At 42.4% G+C, this 15,098-nt stretch overlaps 1 protein-coding gene across 3 annotated transcripts in view; it reads right to left on the reverse strand.

The window, feature by feature from the left end:
* Window positions 1–15,098, reverse strand: part of GRAMD4 (GRAM domain containing 4) — a 78,193-nt gene that overhangs the window by 60,810 nt on the left and 2,285 nt on the right. The window contains exon 1 of one of the 3 annotated variants that reach the window (XM_084497371.1): window positions 10,064–10,166. The exons of the other annotated variants lie outside the window; for them this stretch is intronic. The gene's annotated coding sequence lies outside the window, so the exon portion shown is untranslated. Of the gene's footprint in view, window positions 1–10,063; window positions 10,167–15,098 lie in introns of those variants that run through there. 3 annotated transcript variants of the gene reach the window in all.

Genomic DNA, 15,098 nt, shown 5'->3' on the forward strand with positions numbered 1-15,098 from the left:
GTTGTCACAGCAACCATAATTCAGCTTCATGAATATGCATTATGCTGAAATCTATTTTTTTCCAAAAGAGACTACCGTGTCACTCAGCACCTGACATGAAGCTGCCTAGGCGATGGACCAGTGCCGTACAATGAAAGTGATTTGTCTTCAAGATTTTTGTCCTGGCTGGTGCAGGCAGAAGGGCTGGGGGAAGCGGGGTGTCACAGGACACGGCCGCACAATAAAGGTGGCAGAACGCGGCTGTAGGACTTACTTCTGGTCCTGCCCCTGCCACAGAGTTCTTCAGGCATATTCGGCAAACATCTCAAGCTGAAGGGTCCCAAAATGACCCAAGCAATCACTGCAAAGGTTTGGACCTGTGCAACCTATTGGTCTTAATCCTTCAGTAACCTGGGGATGAGCTCTGAAACAAACCAAAGGAGGCACCTCCAGTGCCCCTCCATGGAAGGTGGGGCTGCTACTCCCACTGCTAGGGACAGTCCCCAAGGCCACTTGAAATTTGTGGGCCTGGACTTGATTTCCACTGGGAAGTTGTGGGAGGCACAGAGGGGACATCAAAAAGAACACAACAAAACCATACACACATACCTGTACAGGTCACACACCCATGTGAAGAAACCCAGAGCAGGGACAATTGCAACTAAGCAGCTGTGGTAGGTGTACTTTGTACTTAATCCCTCACTTAATGTCCCAGTTGGAAAAAAATGCACTGCCAAAATCACATCCCTTCCTCATTACATTGACGCCCTACACACCTGTGCTGCTCATTCATCATGAGACATAGTACTAACAAGGTACGTTAAATCAATTCCTCTGTACATTGATAAAGTGGAAATTCCAACTCCCAAACCAGGAAGATAAAGCTCATTTTTACCTCGTGTGAAAAAGTGAAACATTTACTATTCCATCTAAAAAGCACCACCACAAATACCCTGCAAGAAAACCACTTTGCCTGCAGACAAGCTCAAGTGACTGACAGGAGAAGCCCACAGATTCAAACCACAAGTCAACAGGCAGCCTCTCAGCATTTGTGTTTTTATCTCCTCTGCCCCTCGAACACGGCAAATAATGGTCCAAATAGGTAGCACATAGTGACAGGAGTAAAAGCTTCTCCTCCTCCAGGTGAAACACTTCCATCCCGGTCACCAGCTCCCACCGCTCTCCCCTCAGCGCCTCCTGGTCAGGCATGCTGGAGCCTGAAGCCAGCTCAATCGCAGGCTGGCACCGAAGGGAGCAACCCTCGTCACTTATGCCACAGCCTTTCTGTCACTTGACCACTCATGCGGTTTATCAATTCACTGCTGATCCAACTAATTTGTGTTTGTTTTCTGGCAGGGTCGGTTTAATCAGAGCAGACAGCCATTCAGGCTCACTCGTGGTTGTACACAGCGTTGGAGCTGGCGTGCCTCCCTCACAGAAAAGGTTTCTGGTCATGGGCTGAGGGAGAAAGTATCCCGGTACAGCAGCCACCTGCACCTAAATCAAGTTAAACAGCTGTGAAACCTCACCCTGAAGACAATGTTTATGAGGCTGCTATAAGGCACGTTTCAGAAGTCAGGCCTACGCCAGAGCTTCAGCCCCTCTGAAGGACAGAGGGGAAGCCTGTCACAGCATTACATGGGCAAAATGCATTTTTCGCTTCCTCTCTCTGACTGCTTTTTGCTTGCTGGTCAGGATGGGAAGACGAGAACATCACCAGCTCAGCAAGAGCCTCCTGGATGACAAGGCCCAGCCAGCCCGGCTCTGGCCCAGCTCCAGCCCAGCTCCAGCCAAGTACAAAGCCAGGGCCCAAGTTCTGCCCATAAAAGCAAAGGGACCAGGGGACTGGGGGGACATCTAACATGGGCTAAGGTTAGGTTTTCACGGCGTGCATCTCCGTTTCCACTCTTCTAAAGGAAATACACAAAGACTAGCTTGACATAACACTCGGAATAAAGTTGGCCTTTTATACTCTGCTTTAAAATAAACATTTGAAGTTGGAAGTACACATACTGGCATGGAACATCTTATTCAGGCTAACAAGTTTATTATGAAATGTGATCACTACACTGTTTAAAAAGTGAAAGTCCTGTTAGCACTGAGGAAGAATTTTCATTCTATCACTTCGAGTAAACAAAGTACAAGTTACTGAGACTAGTGCAGCTATACCTGTTCAACACTGACCACATATTTCCACGATCTGAACCACACAGTCATCATCTTTTAATGATAAATACAGATAAATTAGAGGAGTACAGTAACTAAACACACCATGAAAAATGAACCATAATCCAGGCTTAGAGAAAGGCATTTTGACAACAGCCTGCCAAGAGGTATGAAGAACAGTTTTGGACCTCTTGGAGCAGTCTCTCAGCAGCAGGCAAGAGCTTCATCTGCTCTGGGTGATTGCTCGTAGCTCACCCAGTAATCTTCAGAAAGAGACCAAAAGCATAAAATCTGAAGTGCAGTTTTTTATTTTCCAATAAATATTGTGCTTTGCTATTCTTTAAAAAAAAAAAGAGAGAGAGAGAGTGCTAAGAGCTACATGTATACATTTGCAGCAGGACACAGCTCACTGCAAATGACTGAAGTCTGGCTAACACAGTGCTCTTCAGCTCAGCACAGCTGAGAGCATGCAAGTCACTGCTCAAACAGAAGCCTGTCGTAGCCCTTACAACACCTTGCACATCTTCACACGCGCCACAGTGCCAAGCTACCTAAGTATTTTATTTCCTCTCAGGTCAAAACCACACAAAATGAGTTACTGACCTATCACACAAAAGACTACAGATACATAATTGCTATGCTAGATATACAATGATAAAATGAACTCTCCTACCTTTTTGTTCACAAATCAATCAAAGTTCATAACCCCAAATCATTCAGTTATTATGGGTACCCCACTGACAAGGTGGCTAAGGGCCATCATACAGAGTAAAGCAAGACAGTTTACTTTGAGGGGCTTTGCACAATTTAGAGTGAATTCAGCAGAAACCAACATTAACAGTTTTGTGAGTAACCGAAGTTACACATATCATTAATCCATCTAGGTATGAATTTTCACAAAAAGGCTTCAAGGATGTGGTGATTCTGAGTATAGTACTGCATAACTTCTGCCAACTTGAGCTATTCTACTGCAATCTGAAAAAATTATTAAGCCTCTGAAATATCTCTAATACAAAAATAAAATATGTCAAAAATTAACAAGTGTTTGAGATGTGCCAACTACAGAAATCAATGATGAATTTCCTCTCATAAGTAACAATGTTCAACATTTCTGGTACATAAGAAATGAATTACACACAAGCTAGCACATGTCAACTATAACCACAGTACAATTAAAAATCTTAATTTTCCCTCCTATATACAGGCCTTGAGCTTATAAATTATGTGTATAATCCCCAAATCCCACATATTTCTATGTAAGAAACAGTGCCACATCTTATTCTGTTCCTTCTTCCTTCCTTCTCCTTCCAACAGAAATCTGAAAACGCTCCTGCAGTTGATGCTACAGGCATAGAAGGAAGGGGGCTGGAAAAAATAAATCACTGCATAGATTAGTTAAGTACACAGCGTTGTAATTCCTCATTATGTCAACTTCTAAATGAAGGGACACGAAGCATTGTGGAAAAACCTACACAGATATGTGAAAGGGCACCATGTGAAAATGCTGTGCTGCACAACATATCTAAGAGGGATTTATCCAAGTACACTAACTGAAGGAATAAGCAGCAAGTTTCATACAGTAAATCTTCCTTCAGACAGCAACTTAATTTTTGGCAGTCTGTGCTATCCAGCAGCTCAGAGGAGCAATGTAAACTATTTCTTCAAATCTTATCACAGAGTACAACATTCAAGATCAAAATCCCACCAAACCAATGGAAAAGTACACAGCAGCTCCTCTGGGCAGAACTTGCCCACTCTGGAAAAAAACCTCCTTCCTTATCACACAGCTTGGGAAGAGATTAGAGGAATATTTACTCCACGTGACAAAGTTTGGAAATAACAGAGAAAGTTGTTACACAGGAAAGCACCGTACTTGTCCTCTAGGTGTCATGGACCTCTTTTCCATTTCTTCACTGCATCATTCTCCAAGTAAATCCATTTGCACTGTTGGCACATTGGCTATAACCAGAACTGAATCAGAGCACCCAAAAGACAGTTCTGATTTCTGGACTGCAATTAATTGTTTAAATAATCTGGCTACTTAACACACTTCTCTAAAAACAATGAAATTGCAGGCTTCAGTTTGGAAAACTCTGCTGTTCAAGCTAATCTCTGTTACAGGGACAAGCCTCCGTTCCCTCAAATTTCCAACCAAATCATTCCTTCGGTATGCAGAATATCTGTTCTTGTCCCCACACTACTTAGATTAGCATTCCTAAATTAAAAAAAAAAAAAAAAAAAAAAAAAGCTTTTGCTTTAGGTTGTTACAAACCTGTATAGACACAGCAGGTAACAGAGCATCCAACCCGATGAGAAAGTAGAGGAGCCACAAGGAATATAAGTGCCCATTACCCTGTACATTAACTCTCTCAGTAAACCGCCTGGGTATTCTAGCTTAACTGCACACCTTTCAGTTCACATGTTTATTTTAACATTCTTTGCACAGCAAAATTCAGTGGGAATCTTTGCCCTTGGATCTGATTCTCCCAAGAGATACATGTATCCTGCGTTTTGTCTTTACCTTCCTTCCCCAAACTCTCTGCACATGGTATCAACTGTGGTTAAAAAAAATTAAAAAGCCAATTTTGGTGATACCACTAACTGCTCTCAGCAGAAGACAGACACCAGAAATGCACACATGCTGACAGTTGTGACTTGTTAAATAACCAGCTGGCAGAGAAATGTAAACATTAGGCCCCGCAGAGATTGTTCCCTGCCCCATTAACAATTTTAGATATATAATGACAACACAAGCCTGTGCTGGGAAGTGCAATAACCTCACAAAGAATGACAGAGCAAGCAAGCCAGATACTTGTAAGGAAATACAGAGGAGAGGATAATAAATAAATAAATAAATGACTCCAGTAAAGTTTCCCACACATTCTTGTCTTTTCTCCCAAATTTTATTAGTTCACAAAACCAAATCCATCAATTTGGCATTTTGCAAACAAAAATTAAAATACCTCATCACTCAAAACACTCAATGACACAAACAAACACCCGTCAGCAATCACCACCCACTGCAGACACACACAGCTCAGCTCAGTTGTCCACCTTCGGCAGGCTGGCATACGTAACTACATACGTGACCAGTGCAGAAGAGGAGGGGAAAGATGAAAATACACAGCTGTATTCCACAAGGAGGCAACTCTAAGACTTTGCCAAACCCTCAAAAATATGTTGAACTATTGGCCATCACAAGGCAATGAATTAAGACCTACAGTCTCCTGAGTCACCTTCTTTAGGGGGGGTACTCAGCAGCAAAACCTTTTCTTCCCCCTGCTTTTTTTCTTCCGTGTCACTCTACCGTGACACTCAAACTCCACTCCAGGTACTGCAGACTCTGGGACAACAACCAGTTTTCACAGTCAGGCCTGAGGCATTGCCAAAATCCTGAAACCACCTCAAAAAAGCGCTCTGCAACCAGTGCTTGTTTCCCATGGTCTCATCGCTCAGTCAGGTCCAGGTCAGTTTCCAGCAAAGACTGAAGAACCTCTCCAAAAGTTCTGTGACTAGACCTTTAGTTCAAGGAATTTTGTATACAACTTTGAGATCAAAAATGTAAAACCGTAGCAGTTTCTAGTATTTAATGTAACAGCCTTCAGCTTTTTTACCCGGCTTTCAAAGAGCTTATGACAATTATTCTTCAGGCAACCACGTAAGAAACAAGTCTGAATAGACTCCTTTTAAATTTTCAAGCCTCCTTAAAGCATGCACAGAGTTGAGGAAAACTGAACAAAAAATTGCACAACTTCAACGAAACACAGAAATGATGCATTACATAAATCTGTAAGAAAGGTACAAAGCCTCCTCCTAACAACTAACTGGCCAGCTGAAGCTATTACCATAAACTAGTCCAGTTCTCATTAATTTGGCTGCATTGGTAGGAAATTAACATTTTAATGGCACTTGTTATATCCTACTGCCTCGTAACAGCAGATGTTTCCAGTGGCAAAATAAAAATTATACAGAGTTATCAACTACATTTTTGAAGCTGCTGAAACAACTGGAACAAGTTATCTTGGAGCAGGTCTTTAAATAAATCAGGGCACATCAACGTATCGAGCTCTATTCCCCTACTGAGGGGGAACCTACTGTTGGCAGCACCACTGAAGGGTAATTTTGTGCTAAGTGGCATTTCTCCCCAGAGAAGCCAGTTCCTCTCTTGATACAGCCATATTAGCAGTATTTCAACTGCATCTCAACACAAAATGTACTGGACACAAGGAAGAGGCAGAAACAAGCTCTGCCAGTCTGCTTTTTTTGATCCCAGACATGAAGTAACCCATGAAGCCAGCGCTGTTAGCACTTCATGGATCAGCTCCTCAGAGAGTTTCTTAACCAAGCCTGCACACGCAGGCGGGCCTAGCACACTACCTGCATGCTCTGTTTCAAAACATAATATTTCCCTGTCACAAACACACCAGCAACCCAATCAGGTTGCTAAAGCAATACAAATCGCATGACAGTAAGCAGTAACCTGGCACATCACGGCAGCTTCAGACCTGAAATAGAACTAAATTGACTCAAAAAAAGCACAATGGATAGTTTAGTAATGAAGTAAAGAAACCAAGGTAGAAGGAATGTGAATAGGACTAATTCAGTCATCATTTCAATCAGACGAGCAATTTAAAAGGCAGATAAAGGATGGCATTTATACGTCTGCCTCTAAGACTGGGACGAGGGCCAGAATTACATTGCTTGAGCTGACAGGTGTGTTTATGCCATGATGACAATTCAGTCAGTAATGATAAAGGTAAAAAAGGCCCAAGTTGTTGAAGAAAAAAGCCATATACAGATGATTTATCTTTCTGAACAGTCATGGTTGGGTGCGGGTAAAGGAAGAGGCAAGAAGAGTTGTTCCCTGCACACACAAGCCACAATAAAATCATTTGAGTTGCACACATTTCAAAGCCTCACAAGGAGAGATTTTTGTAGAGGTGCCACCCTTCTTTATCAGAAAGACAAAGAATTCCTCTCAGAATCTCTTCTTCTAAAAAATACTTTATTTTTCAGGTCAAAAGTCCTAATAAAGACTCCTTCCAGCTCTGTCTTAGTGCTGGTTATTTCATTAACAGTCACATATTTAAAACTGAGGATTTTAAAAATTAAACCATGGATTCACTTTTCCAGAGAAATTCTAAAAACTTAATTATCGGTCACACTCAAATTCTGATCTGGGGGTAGCAAGGCTTTTGTTTACACTGTACAAATGTTTTAACAGATACAGTCTCCCAAAGTCACGGAAATGGAGCTCAAGCTTTTTTACATTGAATATGCTGAAGACTGCATGACAAGATCAAACTACTAGTGAACTCTCCCTTATCTCTGATTTGGATATATAATATATAATATGAAAAAAATACATATATAATTCTTGACTACATTAGAAATTCCAGGAGGCCCATGTCTTTGTCCAAAACCCAACTTTGGAGCACCAAATTTGCTGGAAGGGGAATAGCGGAAGGAGGATAAGAGAGAAAGATGACAACTTTTGATTTCTTCATTATAGGTATCTGGGGTTTTCGCCCACCTGCAAGATCTAGACAGGCTGACTAACCTTGAACAGGGACTTGGACGGCTGTAAATAAGAGCCCGTCTTCAGCAAGGCCTAAGTCACAGGATGGAGGAGACAAGAAACAGGGACTGAAAGCCATCAGGATTAAAAAATATATAAATACATAGCAAAAAAACAGTTCATATCTTATGCCTGCCAAACCTTTCAGTTTATTGGATAGTATAAAACCTTCAAAAGCTAAAGAGCAGTTTTAATCAAGGACTGTTCTGGGGTTTTACTGCTGTACTCAACTCTGATGGCCTGTGGCAAAGCAGAGGCATCAGGCCTTCAAGTGCTGCATTATAAAAGTAGAAGAAAAAACATGCCCTGCTACAGATTGTCCTTCAGAAGAGGTATCCACACCACCCAGAAGACACGTAAGAAAGTTTGTCTGGTCTTGAAAAGTACCTTCAGGGCCAGCAAGTGGAAAGTCTTCTGGGTACCTGAGAATCAAGTCAAACAATAACATGTGAAAGCTGGGCCCAATCTGTGTTGTAATTAGCCCTATGACCTTTGACTAAAAGGTCACATGAGTTTATATATCAAAAATAAAATAAAATGAAAAAAGCAAGCTTTTGGAGAAAAGATTGGGCATATACTTTGACAAGGCTACAGAAGAGGTCAGTCCATACTGGCATCCCTACACAAGGATGCATGTAAGATCCCATGGGGGCACACAAGAAGCTGTCTTCCCTCAGGAATGATAGTACTACTGAACCACATGGCACTGAATCCCCTTAAACATAGGGTTTTTCTTTAGCTGGCTGAGTACAAGACGAGCTTTCCATGTCACCTTGCCAGGGAGAGTGCTTTGCTGTTCCCTGTGCCCCAGTTACAATGCTCACATTCCTCTTGTCACTGTATTTGGCAAAAATCCTTTTAGTTTAAGAGTTGAATCTGCTGGTTAATCTTCGTATGAAAACAAAAGGAAGTTTATTCAAATGATGATCAATTCGTAAGTAAGAAAATACGTATGGCAGTAGCAGATAATCTACTTCAAGCGTTGGCGTCTGGTATTTCCTCCATGGTTCAGAAGCACCAGCAATGCTTATACTTCCTAAATACGGTTCCTCATCTCCTGTTTCAGATAACAAGCAAGCTGTGGTTAGCCAGTCATCTTCGGGGTCCAGCCCCTTCTTAGCATTCCCAGCAGATCTGTCTTTACCTACTTTTCTTCTGACATTTACAATAACACACTATTAACTTCATAACAACTTTGGCATTTATACAATTCATTATATCACGGACTTTAAAAAAAGAAGCCCTATGAAACATCAGTCTGTTTAACTACCAACACTTTGTTTAGCTGAAGCTTTTGAAAAGGGAGGAGAAAGTGGAAAAGCAAATCACCACCTATAAAACAAACAGACACTTTTTTGCCCAAGTCCACATAGTGTTTCCAAAAAACCATCTAACACAACTGTTCACCAGCTAAGTACACACATGAAATTTTTGTGCCATGCGTGAGGTCTGCTGTAGCTCTCGGATAGCATGAGCTTCTAGCCAGCTGAGAACAAAGCCACCAGCGGGTAAGATAAACAGATGTAATTTGCTTCAGACAAAAAGAAACATAAACTGCATGGAAAGATTTTCCATGATTTAACAAAGACAATAAAAACTCACCAACAGCAGATTCTACAGTAATGAGTCACAGATAATAGCTTAATGCTTAAAGCTTATCTATAAAGAAAAAAAAATATTTATGCAATTACAAAGCATTAACAAAAAATAGGAAGGTACTTATAAATAGCTTCCATCTTCTCCAACTGTTTTTATCTAAGTGAAAACCAAAGCAGATACTGCACATTCAGGCTCACACACCACCAGGAAAACCAATCTGGAAATACTGGGCACTGTTCCTCCCTCAGAAAGCATATGTTGTCTCTGTTCTGCTTTACGAGAGGACTGCCAAGTGCCAGAGAGCTTCGCTGGTCAAATTCAAACTCCTAAGCAATGCAAGTTCTGTGTTCTTCCTACAAAATATTCCAAGAAATGGTATTTGTGACTTTTTTTTTCCTAAGCATTTTTGTAAGGGGATAAGTAATCCAGCATTAAATGCAATCATTGTTAGCAGATCCCTCAAAAACTAGAAGATTGCTACTAGATAGAACAGGAAAAAAAAAAAGCAGAAGTAGCTTTAGAAAAAAAAAAAAACAGTTTTGTTGTAAAAATGATTTCTAATACAGAGCTTTCTGGGGAAATCAGAACTATCCTACTTAGGCAAGTTATTTCACATAACTAGAAGTAAAAATAAGAGCTGTTGAATGTGTATAATTTCTTCACACCCATAAGGAACTCTGAGAAGGGAAAGCGAAAAACCTATATAGTAGGCAGAGACCCTTTTAAAAGCTTTATACTCACAACGTTTCTCTGAAACAAAACAGGGCTAGCTCCAGATGATCCGAAGGAGACCACAGCCTTCACTTCTGCAGTGTTTTGTAAGCTCCTGACGTTAGTTTTAATTACTGCAAGTTTCCAGGAAACTCCTACAGCTCAAGCAAGACTTGGGAGTACAGCATCCTGTAGCAGCTGGCAGATCTCTTAAAGGATCAGCATGTCCAGTCCGTTGCTCTGCTTACTGGAAAGGACAGTCCTCATTGCGTGATCACAGTTTTTGCACGGAGTGTTGAGACCAAGCAGCATTTTACACAAAAGCAAGCTACGCTTCATTTTTGTACAAAAAGGGATCTCAGATATCCTGCAGTATCTTTTAGGTTCCTTTATAGATTAGCCTCTGAGAGGAGTTTGAAGATCTTGGATAAAAGAAGTGCAAAATACTACAAAGTTAATCAAACTGGAGTGGTTTAATGCTTCGCTTATTCCTACCCCAACCAATGACAGTATCTTTGCAAGATGATGCAAGACTTGGCCCTCTAAGGAGCTGTTTGTTAGTATTATTACCTGATGAGCACAGTCTGAAGTTGTCCTAGCCGCGGTCACACAGGGATGCTTAGGATGTATTGCTGCTCTCAAGCTCAGAGCTTCACAGCCACCTTTGTCCCACACAAACAGGATGGCTGCTGGCTGAAATCGCGCTCCTTGGCTCCGGGCAGCACTGGGAAGCAGCCAGGAGCTTCACGGATGGGACACGCAGACAGCTCCCTAAGCATTATTCCTCATTCCAGGAGGGAAAAGGTGAGGAAGAAGAAAGGTGAAGAAAGCCCTGAACCCAAAAAAGTGAGCGTATCCCCAAGATAGGATCTTGGATTACAAATCGCCTTGCATCTTGGTTTTAAATCAGGTAGTCACAGCTGTATTCATCAAGGACTACTTAAGAGCAAGGACCGTCACACTGAAGGTAAATAACATTTCATCTTCTGGTGTTGAACATGCTGTTTTTTTCCTGCTGCAACACAGCATCTTGTTGTGATAACTGCATCTTTTCCTAAATGCTCAGAGCCCAGGCCCAACAGCCCCAGAGCAGGATTTTAAAGGTATTTACAGACCGGTCTCTTCCCTGCTGCTCAGACCCGCGGAGCCTAAGCTGGGCACACCACCCTCTCCATGCAATGCAGAAAGCAAAAAATCACAAGCTCCTGGCAGCACCTTGTCCCTGGCACAAAACCTGTGCTGGGTCCTACTTTTGCAGCGATGTCTGGAAGAGCAGCTTACGCCTGAAGCACAGGACCATAAGGCTCCAAAGATCTGGAGTAAATTGCAGGGTTTTGACTCCCACATCGGTCCTCACACAACTCGGAGGGACCGACCTCAAAGCTGTACAGCTACAGACATCAGCTGGCTCTACCAAAAGCAAATGGGAACACAGAAATCCTTTTCAGCAGCACGGGCTATGCACGGCCTTCAAAGAACATTTCAAGAACTCCTTCTCCAGAGGCTCTGCATTTCCCCATCCCTACGGCTGTGATACTCCTTAAACACTGCAGACAGTTATAAATCCACATGCCCCTGTACAGCACTGCCACACTGCCCCAGCAATGACAAAGTGCCTTTAACCTTGAGAAGCCCAGGAGGTTGTTTAAAAACGCAGCTACGGTGCACACCTGAGAACACAGATGAAATTCAGAGAAAGGGGAACAGAAACACACAAACCATTTCCTGAGCGTGGGATTTCAGGTAGTAAAATCAGCAGTGTGAGACGGGAAGACTTTTTTTTTCCCCCTGAAGATGGCTCCAGAGCTAAAACACTTGCTCATGCTATTTTAAGCAGCTCCCTTTCACATTCGCATTTTTAATGTGAAGACTCCTCTTTACAAAAGTTAAGCTAACGATAAACTTCAAGTTATGAAATAAACGCTGCTTTAAGCATCTGAAGACATTCGGGGATCCTTCACTGAAAGCTCAGAGATTAACTTTCAGCCACTGAGACTTGGTTGGTTTCCAAACCAGTGAATTTCAAGTGTTCTCCCTATAAGTAACCTTATACCTGAAATGAATATTGAAAGAACAACTGGCTTGTACAGGACGGCAAAAATGCCAAGCATTAGTAATGCCAGATACTAATAAAAATCCCTGACAGTCCTACCAAGAGCTCTGATAGCATGGTTATAGCAGCTGGAAACTAATTGAACTCAGGCACTAATTGTATGCATCAGGCCACCATAGAATGCATGGCTTTGTTCTCTTTAATTAAGATAAGTACAGACCTCTCATATTATGTCGTTATTTTCAGGGGACTACTTTGGAAATCTAAAATGCATCTGTTAACCATTGCGTTTGGACACAGAGAACTGCTGACTACTTTTTCCACATTATTTTGTCGTGTCCCTTAAGGAAGAAATTCTTTACTCTGAGGGTGGTGAGACCCTGGCACAGGCTGCCCAGAGAAGCTGTGGCTGCCCCATCCCTGGAGGTGCTCAAGGCCAGGCTGGATGGGGCTTTGGGCAACCTGGGCTGGTGGGAGGTGTCCCTGCCCATGGCAGGGGGGTGGAACTGGGTGGACTTTAAGGTCCCTTCCAAAACAAGCCATAATTCTGTGATTTAAGATCTTCAAAAAACAGCTTAGTCAACTCCATATAGATATAAATGAGGGGACACTCAAGAAACAAGAGTGTCCCCTCCCACAGGGTTTGATGAGAATCCCATGGATGGAGTGGTATTTCACACTTCATTCCTTTTCTTATTCCCCTCTCTCCCTCCCATTTATGAGTAGCGTTACTTGGCTGTCAATACTCCACTAACAGATTTACCCCTCACCTGAAGCACTGACCCAAAAATAAAATCCCTGTTTCTAAATGTTACATTCAACACTGACTACAGCTACCCATGTGAGCGTACAAAACAGATGTGGCAGAAAAAATGTCTGAACTTCACCGTGTTTACTTTATAAGACAGATGTTCACCTTCGGGCATGCCAAAAGGGAGACTCAATAAAAGGGAGACTCAATAGCAAGTATCCACTAACAGCCAGGTGAGCCCTGATGGACTAAAACACAGCGTGGGGTGGCTGCTGCAGAGCCAGAGCAGCACCCAGCAAAGATGTGCCCACACAACCATAAGCGAGCGCTCACCCAGAACTGGAAGGTGTTAAGTTTTATACAGAAGCCCATATGCACACAACCCGAGGAACACATACCCATGTGACTCAGCGTCTAATGATGACAATTCCTAGGCATGTGCATCCCGCAAACCGAGTCATAAATCCCTTAATCACAGGTCAAAAGATGTACCAACGTCTGCATCAACGGGATCAGGAAAAGAGGGCTGAAGCGTCTGTTGTTTTTTTTTTTATTATTATTTTAAACTGGAGACGTCAGCTCCTGCGGAAGGGCAGCAGCACTCAGAAAGCTGCATCACCAGGGACTTAGCAGTGACCTCTAGGACCTGCATCCAGAGAAGAGAAAAAACGCACGCTCAAAATTGACTTTAAAAGTCACTTATTTTTTTATGACATGCAAGGAAATAAAGACTAGTTTGCATCAGTCCCTGAGACAGCTGGAACAAGCTCTACTCCAAGCCTGATGCACTCTTGATAGCATATTTACCTAGGACAGGCAACACGTTCTCAGCAGGCACTCGCAAAGAACTCGCTGCAATAACTCAGGATTTGTAAGAAGCTGCCTCTCAACTGAACTGCAGTTTCCATTCAGGTGGAGACACAGTTGTCAAACTAAAAGTAAACCAGACAACTGCAGGCATTCTCAAAGCATGTTTAAAAAATACCGCTATCCAACATACCCAGCGGGTTTCCTCCTCATTAACACGGGTAAGAACTGAAGACACGTGGCGACCCAGGATGCAAATAGAAAGAAATTTTCCAATGCACCTGAAGAAGTTAGGAGTCTTTACCTTCCACTGCTCTCAGAAGCAAAGAGCTGCATCTTCAGTCATATAAGCATCTCTGAGGATCTGGTCTCCTAAATCAGGAATTAAATCTACAACTACCAGAGTGTAAAATAGGAGAAAGTGTTAAAGGGTGGAGGGGGAAAAGAACAAGATAGTCACAAATAACGTACATATTACTAACCACAGATAAGGTACTTTTGATTTGCATTTGAACGCTACTCTTTAGCCAAGGCAAGAAGATCTACTGTGCAAGGGAAACTGTACCATTAAGACAAAGAAAAAACCTAGCCCTTCCTCTCTGCGAAGACTGCAGAGATTGTTAATATTTATGAAGCCTGAAGTGCCTTCAAAGACTTCTTACTTCATTTCCTTATGTCATACCAAAAAGCAGCACTAACTCATTTCAGTTTTAAGGTAAGATCACCACTGAAATCTTACTGGTTTAATAAATTCTGACCTCCCAGGAGGAGGCTCAGCATCTTTGCTTCGCCCCCCCACATCCATACGACTGACAACAACCATGAGATGAAAAGAGAAAACTTGCATTTTTCAGAGACTTTAGAGATCAAAACGCATAAATCCCAACATCACCACCCAAAAGCTAGGTTTAACGGCTGTATCACCATGCACGACTATTTCATAGATCAGCTCACAAACGTGCAAGGCCTCGATGGTGGCAGCAAGAGAATCTCTTTTGAAAGGCCCTGATGGAGCAAGACTGTCAGAAGCTTTTCCTGCACTCAAACCCTGTGTCATGAAAACAACGCATTAGAGGAACGCATCTCTGCTTATGCAGTACAGATCCTGCCGTGCAGGCAGCATTTAACCCAGAAAAATAAATCCATGTAGGGAAGAAAAGGAACCAGTATTGCAGAATAAAGCTAGGAAGTTATAAACATTATCTGGGCCAGGCACAGCCAGGTTTGGACAAGAGGGCCTGGAATTCAGGATGGCAGATTTTCTGCACCTAGTACTGGGGTCTTCTGGTAATAGCCAGAGCTTTGGAAACTCTGGAGTAACACTGATAAGCCTGACAAATACTGGGGTGAGGTGAAGGAGAAAGAGATCTGGAGCAGCCACTGAATAGCTACTTAGCTGCAACCAAAAATTAAAAAATAATTAAAAAAAAAAATCAGCAAGGTCCTCAGGCATT

The sequence above is a fragment of the Aythya ferina genome (assembly GCF_964211825.1).
Source record: "Aythya ferina genome assembly, chromosome: 1".
Classification (NCBI taxonomy): Eukaryota; Metazoa; Chordata; class Aves; order Anseriformes; family Anatidae; genus Aythya; species Aythya ferina.